Below are 8,254 nucleotides of genomic sequence, written 5' to 3'. Positions count from 1 at the left end.
TTTGCTGTTCCTGGATTATTTTTTGCTGTGATGGAGAGTGGCCCGTGGGCAGCACGATCTCCTGCCTTGTACCAGGGCAATGGTGACTCTATGGATCGATCCCGAGGGTCTCCACTATCTGAGTGTGACCCGGTGCAAGTGTGTGCTCTCCCGGGGCATGGTCTTGGAGGGCAGTGGGGCGTTCCGAAGGCTGGAGGCAAAGGAAAGCTGTGCTGGGCGAAGGCAAAGTTGTTTGCTTCTGCCACACTTCCTGCACCTGTACCTCTGTCGTCAGTGATTTTGAAATTATAGAGGAAAAGGCATTAACAATACTGTACATGCCCAAACACTGAGCCTCCGTGGTCACTAAAATGAAGTAGTAATGAATGATAAGGTGGCTGTATTTTGCAGACTCCATTTTTATTCTGATTGTAATGTCTTAGCACATTTTCACTTAAATGTCATTAAAGATAACTAACTTCCAGGTCCATGTTTATAGGGAATTTAAATGTCTACTAAATCCCAGTAATTCTACAGGGTTTCTTGGATTGTGTTAACACTTTTCAATGTAAGAGAGTTCCAATTATTGTGAACTGAGCATTAATAAACTGTGGGGGTTGGCCACGTGGAGAAAAGTCTTTCAAATGTGGAAATTGAAGTATAAGGCAGAGAGTAATTGGTGCCCTAGGCATAAAAGGTCACCTGAACACACAGAGGAATGATTACTCTGATAGAGGGATTGTGCGCTGAGCTTCCAGAAAGGGCCAATTCTGGGGAAAGATGAGATGGGCCATACCCACTTATTTAATACCTGAATAATCATTTCCTCTGCATTGAGCGACCTATTGAGTGTGTCCAACCTGCAGCCTATGTAGTACAATAGGGTGAAGAATAGCTATTAATGTAGCTCAAGACAAAATCATGAATTTATTTAAAAAACACTAAGGGGTTTTGTGATTAATTTTTTTCAACTTGGTGCCATTGTCAAGCTTGAATTTTGCAGCTTGGGACACACCTGCTGCCCCTCCAAATCAAGCAATTTATTATTATTATTATTATTATTATTATTATTATTATTATTTTCTGAGACAGGGCTTCTTTTGTAGTCCTGGCTATCCTGGAATTCACTCTGTAGACCAGGTTGGCCTAGAAATCTGTCTGCCTCTGCTTCCTGAGTGTTCGGATTAAAAGTATGCAACCACCAAATCATGACCACCAATATTACTTTAATTCTCTCCATCTTCCTGTCTCAGATCTCGTCTATCTAGTTGTAAACCATATTAGGGAACTTTAAAGAAAATATCCAATGTTTGGATTCACCTGAAGCATTTATCTAATAATTATCAATAAAAAGTCGGGAGTCACATATCAAGGTAAGAACCTGAAAGATCAGCGAAGCAGGGGAGCAGCCACCAGATACTTCCTATCTTTTCTGTCCTTCCATCCAAAAGGACCAAGATCCTCTGTAAGCTCCGCCTTACTACTTCCTCAGTCCTCCAAAACCTCAGCTAGCTCCGCCTTCTGATTCAAAACGAACTTTAATGTCAGAAAGCAATCAGCATTCACCCATTTATATTGCTGTGAGATTGTGCTTTGCTGTTCCCGAAAGCTGTCCTCCAAGAGGCTTGTCCTACTTTTTAACTGCCTGACCCTGGGCAAGTCACTTGCTCTTTCCAATACCAGAGTTCTAATGTGCAAAATGGTTGCAACACTCCTCACTTGATAGAGATATTTGGAGAATTAAATAACATTCTTTTCTGAGTGCTCCGAACAGTTGACCCTTTCCTGAATGCTATCTTTTGTCTTTAAAAAATATTTTTAGATACGTTTTGACACTTAAAAACTTTAAAATTTGTAATTCTTCCTTTTATGTGATCCTTTGCCCATCCATCCATCCATAATACATCCATGAGGCTATTTCTCACTGAAGGTCATTGGATGTTGCCCTACTTGGCTGTTTGAACCGAGGAGTTGGTACTATGGAGGATGGTGGTAGGCAATGTTTCAGGGGTTTCTTTTGGTTGAGAATCGATCATTAGGATGTGGGATGATGAACTGCACTTTCCAGTCTTCCTGTTTCTCAGTTCTGTGTTTAAATAAGATGATACCACACAGAAAAGAAGAAAGAGTAGCTGTGCATGACTACTGTTTCTCCCGCTTCCCTTGCCATCCAACTCTATATTGGCAAGTAGTAAGTTCTTAAGTGTTTGTTGGTTTGAGATTCACAGTGTAATGAAGTTATTCTTCAGGTCACATTCTTCTTTTTTGTATTCCTGGTGAAAGGACCTTGGGCTTGTAAATTATAGCCCTACCATATATTAAGGCTAACAGAGGTACTAAAGAGGCTGAGCTCAGGTAGACTTTATTACCTATTGATTTTGGCCTCATGATAAAGTGGTCTTATAAAACTTGTAAAAGCCGAGGTCTAGCAGTGGCTCCACCACTAGGGGCCTCCTCTGCACACTGGATCACCCTGGGCTGTCGTTTGCTCCCATCTTCTGTCCTTTCAGATAGCAGAGAAACTGAGATTCCTTCACCAGAAAAGAATACGTATATAAAAATCTTTAACAATGGCCTGAAAAGAAATGAAATCTCTCTTTGATGGATTCAGTGGGCTTTTTAAAACAACTCTAGAGACTTAAAAATTGGGTTTTTAAACTTTATATATCATAATAGTTAAATATGGGATTTCTTAAATTTAGAAACTAAATGCATGATTCAGATGTAGAATTTTAATGTTTTTTGTTGTGTGAGTGAGTGTGTGTGTGTGTGTGTGTGTGTGTGTGTGTGTCCGTCTGTTTTTGGTGGAGCTTTTTTTCTTAATTTTTTAATGCATTTAAAATAGCTTTTCCTCCTAAATGGATACTTGCTGCACTATGTATATGTCCTGCATATACATTGTAATGTATTGTAGTAATATAAATTGCTTCTCAAGAGGTTTTATGTAGACAGTTGAAGCCCCGCCTCCTCCTTCTCTGCCTCTTTTTCTTTTTGGCACTGCATTAATTTTTACCTTTAACAATGTTTTGTTACATTCTACTATGTGTCATGAAAGGACATCTTTCTTCTGTGTGAGCAGTTTTGTTTAATGTATGACCTCATTATGTAACAGGCTGGCTTCAAATCTTCAGTGATCCTCCATGAGCTACCACACCCAACTATGAGTTTTGAAAAGCTCTTTTACTTGTAAATTCTGATTTTAATAAACTAGTCAGGCTTGAGAATATTTATTGAACAACTTGAAGATGTTTTTATTTCCTAGACATAACTTGTTATTTGGTAGAAGAAATACTGACAGTATATGTAAACAGGCATTATTACCCCCAATATAGCCATAACGTTTGCAAATAAATAAGAGAAATTTTCAGATTTCCAGTGAGATTTAATTTGTTTTGGGAAACTGAACATCTTTATTCTGCACAGAAAAGGCAACTGAGGTAAGAGAATTCAACAGACTGAGACCCCAAACCTTACAAAAGGGTTATTTATCAGAGTATTTCTGAACTCAGAAAAATTTCAGACATCCTGTTCTGATTTCCACACGGTATGATTGGAAAACAAGGAAATCTGATCGTTGTTGTTTTTCTAAGAAAGTTTGGCCAGTCCATGGCTGAGGCACAAAATAAGAGAATTAACTTTTATTGTGAAGCCCATAGATAATTTTTATTATCATTTCCCCCCATTAGGCAGAATTCTTTGGATTGCTTTTAGGGTTCTGGCATATCAAAGAGCTGTGCAGATCCTGTTTGGACAAAGGAATGCTTTTCTAGACCCGGAAGAGGTTTTTAACCTCCGGCTAGGGAAGGGCTTGGCACCTCTAGCCTCTCCTTCCTCTTCCCAAGGCGGAAGTTGAGCCTCAGCCAGAATGACGGACATACAGCTTGCTGCGAGCTGTGATTTAGTTTGGGCAAGAGCCCTGAGCTGACAAAGATTATGGATGCCTGCCGGAGGTGCGGGAAATGAATGGCTCTTTATACCTGGGAGTCCTTTATAGGGACCTGCATTTAGGAGGCGCCACCTGTGTGGAAATGACAACTGTGAGCCAGGATTTTTTGAACCTATCACTCAGCACAGGGTGCATGGATGATTTCTGTTGTTTTTAGGCAATGCAAAACCAAACATTTGGTTATCCCGGAGTCACATTAGCTCCTTTGTTTTATTTCCACACATCAAGGACGTTTGAGTTTGTGAAGTGGGAAGCAAGGAAGCACAGTAGGTAGGTGTGAGCTGTCTGTTTATACTGAGCACTGGGATAGCCTTGATTTTTGTATTCCCAAGGCATAGTTTAATTTAGCAATCTTCACCGATGGTTTTGGGAACGTCATCTATTCTGTTTCTGAAACTGAAGCCCTGGGTACCCTCAAAAGTGACTTTTTTTTCTTGTCTCTCCTTTGTTAGATACTTAAGAAAGTGTTCTTTAGAAAAAGTCTCCTAGTGCAGCTGAGGCTGACCTTGAACTTGAGAGCCTTTTCCAGAATGCTGGTATTTCAGGCAAGCTCCACCACACCGAGCTCAGATACTTGCTACTAAATTGGCCAGTTTGTTTTCATGGTGCTGCTGTTAGCCATGAGTTGTCCTTGTACAATGGAGTGCTAGGTACTCCTTTCATGTGTGATTGACCATCCTGGGCTAAGCCTGGTACATACATAGCTCTTTAGAGTTCAGAGCCCCTTACCTTCCTGCTGGACTCTACTATGGCACATTCTACGCTGTAGAATTGCTGAGAAGAATGTTTACCACATAGTAAGTTGTATATATATATGTGTGTGTGTGTGTGTGTGTGTGTGTGTGTGTGTGTGTGTGTGTGTGTGTGTTTATTATAATTATTGCCTGGGTTGTTTTCAATGTAGATCAAGATCACTGTAGCCATTGAAATACCCTGACTAAGATTCAATGAATTTAGTACCTTTGGTAATGCTTTCAAAGTCAGGTACTTCATTGAAGTTTTCTCATAATACTTCAGTACAATGTAATTCTTTCCATCATAAAACTGGCTAATGCTATGTTAAGTATGGGGCGTGAGAGGCTCATTTTAGCTTGCACAGCCACTTTGAGGTATGGTCACTGTTATTATCTGCACATTACAAGTGAGAGTACTAAGGCTGTGGACATGATACTTGTCTAAGGTTGGGTGGTAGAACTGGGTCTTAATCTACGTCTGCCTGGTTCCCACCTAGAACCCCTGCTGTTCCCAGCTCCCCTCCGTGTGTGTGTGTGTGTGTGTGTGTGTGTGTGTGTGTGTGTGTGTGCGCGCGCGCGCGCGCGCAAATGTGTATAAGCCAGAGGTCAAGCTGGGGTGTTGTTCCTTAAGAACTATCAACCACTGGTTAGGCGGGGCTGTCTGGCTTGTGAGTCCTAGGGATTCGGTTGTCTATGTCTCCCCAGTACTGGTGTTACACGTGCACACCACTACACCCTGCATGCTCTGTGGCTGCTGGGGACCAACATAAGATCCTTACGCTTGCATTGTAGGCAAGCTTTTTATTAACTGAGCAATTCCCCCAGCCTCTGCTGGTCCTCCCCCTACAGCATAAATTCCTTGAATTGGCAATTGGGAAAATAAATGTCTTAGGGTTCTGAGGGTTGATGAAACACTAGGACATTGATTTTCATTAGGTTATTGTAGTGGTATCTATTTCTGGACAAGATAACAAATGCAGTTTTATCAGTGTGTCTGTTTCAGCACTTTTTATTTGTGTTTGTACATCTAGGGATTTTTTTCCTAGTAGATTAACATATATTGTAGATAACATTCCTGTGTGATGGTAAACTTTTTTCTTTCTTTTCTTTTTTGTTTGTTTGCTTTTTTTATTTTTTTATTTTTTAAGACAGGCTTTTGGTTTCTCTGTGTAGCTCTGGTCATTTTGGAACTTGTTCTGTAGACCAGGCTGACCTCAAACTCTGAGGTTCATTTGCCTCTGCCTCCATCTCCCCCTGGCTGATGGTTAACTTCTTATCAAGGCACTTTGCAGGCAAGTTATAAGAAGATATACGGATAAAATCAAGTATGTGGGTTTCGAGATGCAAAGGTGTGAAGGCTGGGGCCAGCCATTCATGCATTCATTGGGCTAAGTGCTCATGTTCACGTTATGTAAAGGCTTCCCACTAGGTAATTCAAGGAATACAAAGAAGGGGTGAAAATGCAGGAAGAAGGTGTGTTTTATACGTTGGAACTGGGTAGTGCTGGGTTTGTTAGCCCAGCTGTATCTCTTCTTGGCTGGGGTACCTGGACCCCACCTCTTAGTTTCTTTGTATGAATTTTGCATGCATAATGGAGACAATGCATTTTGGATTTGCTGCAAGAATTAATTGAAATCTCAGATAAAATGTCATGCCACTGTAAGTACCTGGTACCAATGACAGTACCTCCCTCTTTTTCCTCCTTAGCTATCTGCTCTCATGGTCTCCTATCCCTTCCTTCTTCCATCTGGTCCTGACTGTTCTGGGAAGCTTAACAATAATGATACCTGAAATTCCAGGTAGAATGCAATCAACTCTTGAAAGATACGTTCCTCTCTGGTTCCCCCTCACGGAGCTGGGACAGACTTAGCAGTAGTGTCAGATGATTTTCGCACTGGCATTGGCCTAGGGTCCCTAGACCATGCTGTCATTTTCTGAGCCAACCAGAAGAGGTTGATTTCTAGCAGCCCATGACAGTTTAGTGCTTAGTGTAGATGCCCATGATATAGGAAAAGGCTGGAGCTTGAGGGTTAAAGAGAGAGTGTTTAGAGAAATTGGAACAAGTTAGAAATGAACTCGAGTTAGGCTAAGCAGCAAATATTCAGGTTTTAGGGGTGAGCAAGGCTGACCCCTGGCAGCTTGTGCCTGAGGGCCCTGGAGCTGGCTTGATGGTTCTGAGTTACAGAGCTTACAGACAGGCTCTGCCCAGAAGCTCACAAGAGAACGGAAGCCCTTCTGCAGCCCCAGCTCGTTGTATTGACTAATAGACATGTCTAGCTCCCTAGGCTCTGGCTGCAGGCCTTTTCTGAAGGTGGTGCATCCTCTGCCAGCAAGAAGCTAAATCAAAATTGTCAACTCTCTGCCAATTCCCACTTGAGACTTTAAGGGTTAGTTGATATCACAGAAGAAATGAGCCTCTTGTTTTTTTTTTTTTTTTTTTTTTTTTTTCCATTTGGAGATTTGGTTAGAGACACCCATGTCTGTTTCACTGTGTGGCAGGGAGCCAGACCCACAGGGGCCTCTGGGTGTGTCTTGTTGGCACAGCCTGTATAGTGGGCTGTGTTGCAGGCCAGGGTGAGTTTTTTACTAAGATGTGCCTGGTGGTTTTATGATAATGGGCCACTTTGTTTGGCGTGCAGAGTAGATGCTGTGTGTGGTGGGGCAGGAATGTGGGTTTTACAGCATCATTACAGTTCAGGACCAGCTCATTCAGCCATGGAGCAGGAGGCCTTGAGTTATTTATTTTGTGATGGCTCATAGGCATAAACTGACCCTTCTGTGAATAAGTAAACAGGACCTGCCCAGGTGTGAGTGAAGCTTGAGTCAGGAGTTTTTAAAAAGTGGGGAAAAATAAATGCAGAATAGGCTTGAAGAACCATTTCTTTAGAGCAATTTGCTGTAATTTTCAAAATCCCATTTTATGGGATTCATAGAGTGTTATTAAAATGAAAGCAATAAGCCAGTTTTAAAAACACAACAGAGGGAGAGCTTTGAAAAAAAGATGACTGGTCCTTACAGTGAAATTCAAGTTAGTTCACATGGGTTTGGGGAAGATTATCATAATGGAAACATTTGGAGACAGGTGATAATCAGAAACTGTGGGAAGCAATGTCTGGAATGAAGAAGCAGTGTCCTTCACACTGAGGCTTTGGAAGGTGGAGTGGGTTAGCCAAGGCTCAAATCTGGACTGTTTGTGTGATTTTAGGCAAGTCAGTTCTTTAGATTCTAGTTTCCCATTTAGAATATGAATCAGCTCATCATGGTTTTCATGATGGGAGTTTTTGCTCATTAATGGAGATGTAAGCAACCTTTGTTCTGTGTGGTAGGTGCTTCATGCATGGAAGAGATAAGAACTATGCTCTAGTTTTATTTTGGAAGAAATTTGGGAGATTAGGAGACTGCTATGTTTGCCCTGGACCTTGAGTCTCTAAATTCTCCTCTTGGATAGTTTTTTTATTGTCTTAAGTTCTTAGATTACTATAACCCAATATGTTTTTGGGTTTCCACTGAGCATGAGCATATGCCACTGTGATAAATGAAATGAATTCCAGAAAACCATATTGGGTACCAGGATTAGTTACTTCCTTGCTATTAT

This window comes from Onychomys torridus, chromosome 17 (genome assembly GCF_903995425.1).
Source record: "Onychomys torridus chromosome 17, mOncTor1.1, whole genome shotgun sequence".
Lineage (NCBI taxonomy): Eukaryota > Metazoa > Chordata > Mammalia > Rodentia > Cricetidae > Onychomys > Onychomys torridus.
The sequence above is the reverse complement of the archived record's forward strand: the minus strand, read 5'-3'. Positions refer to the sequence as shown.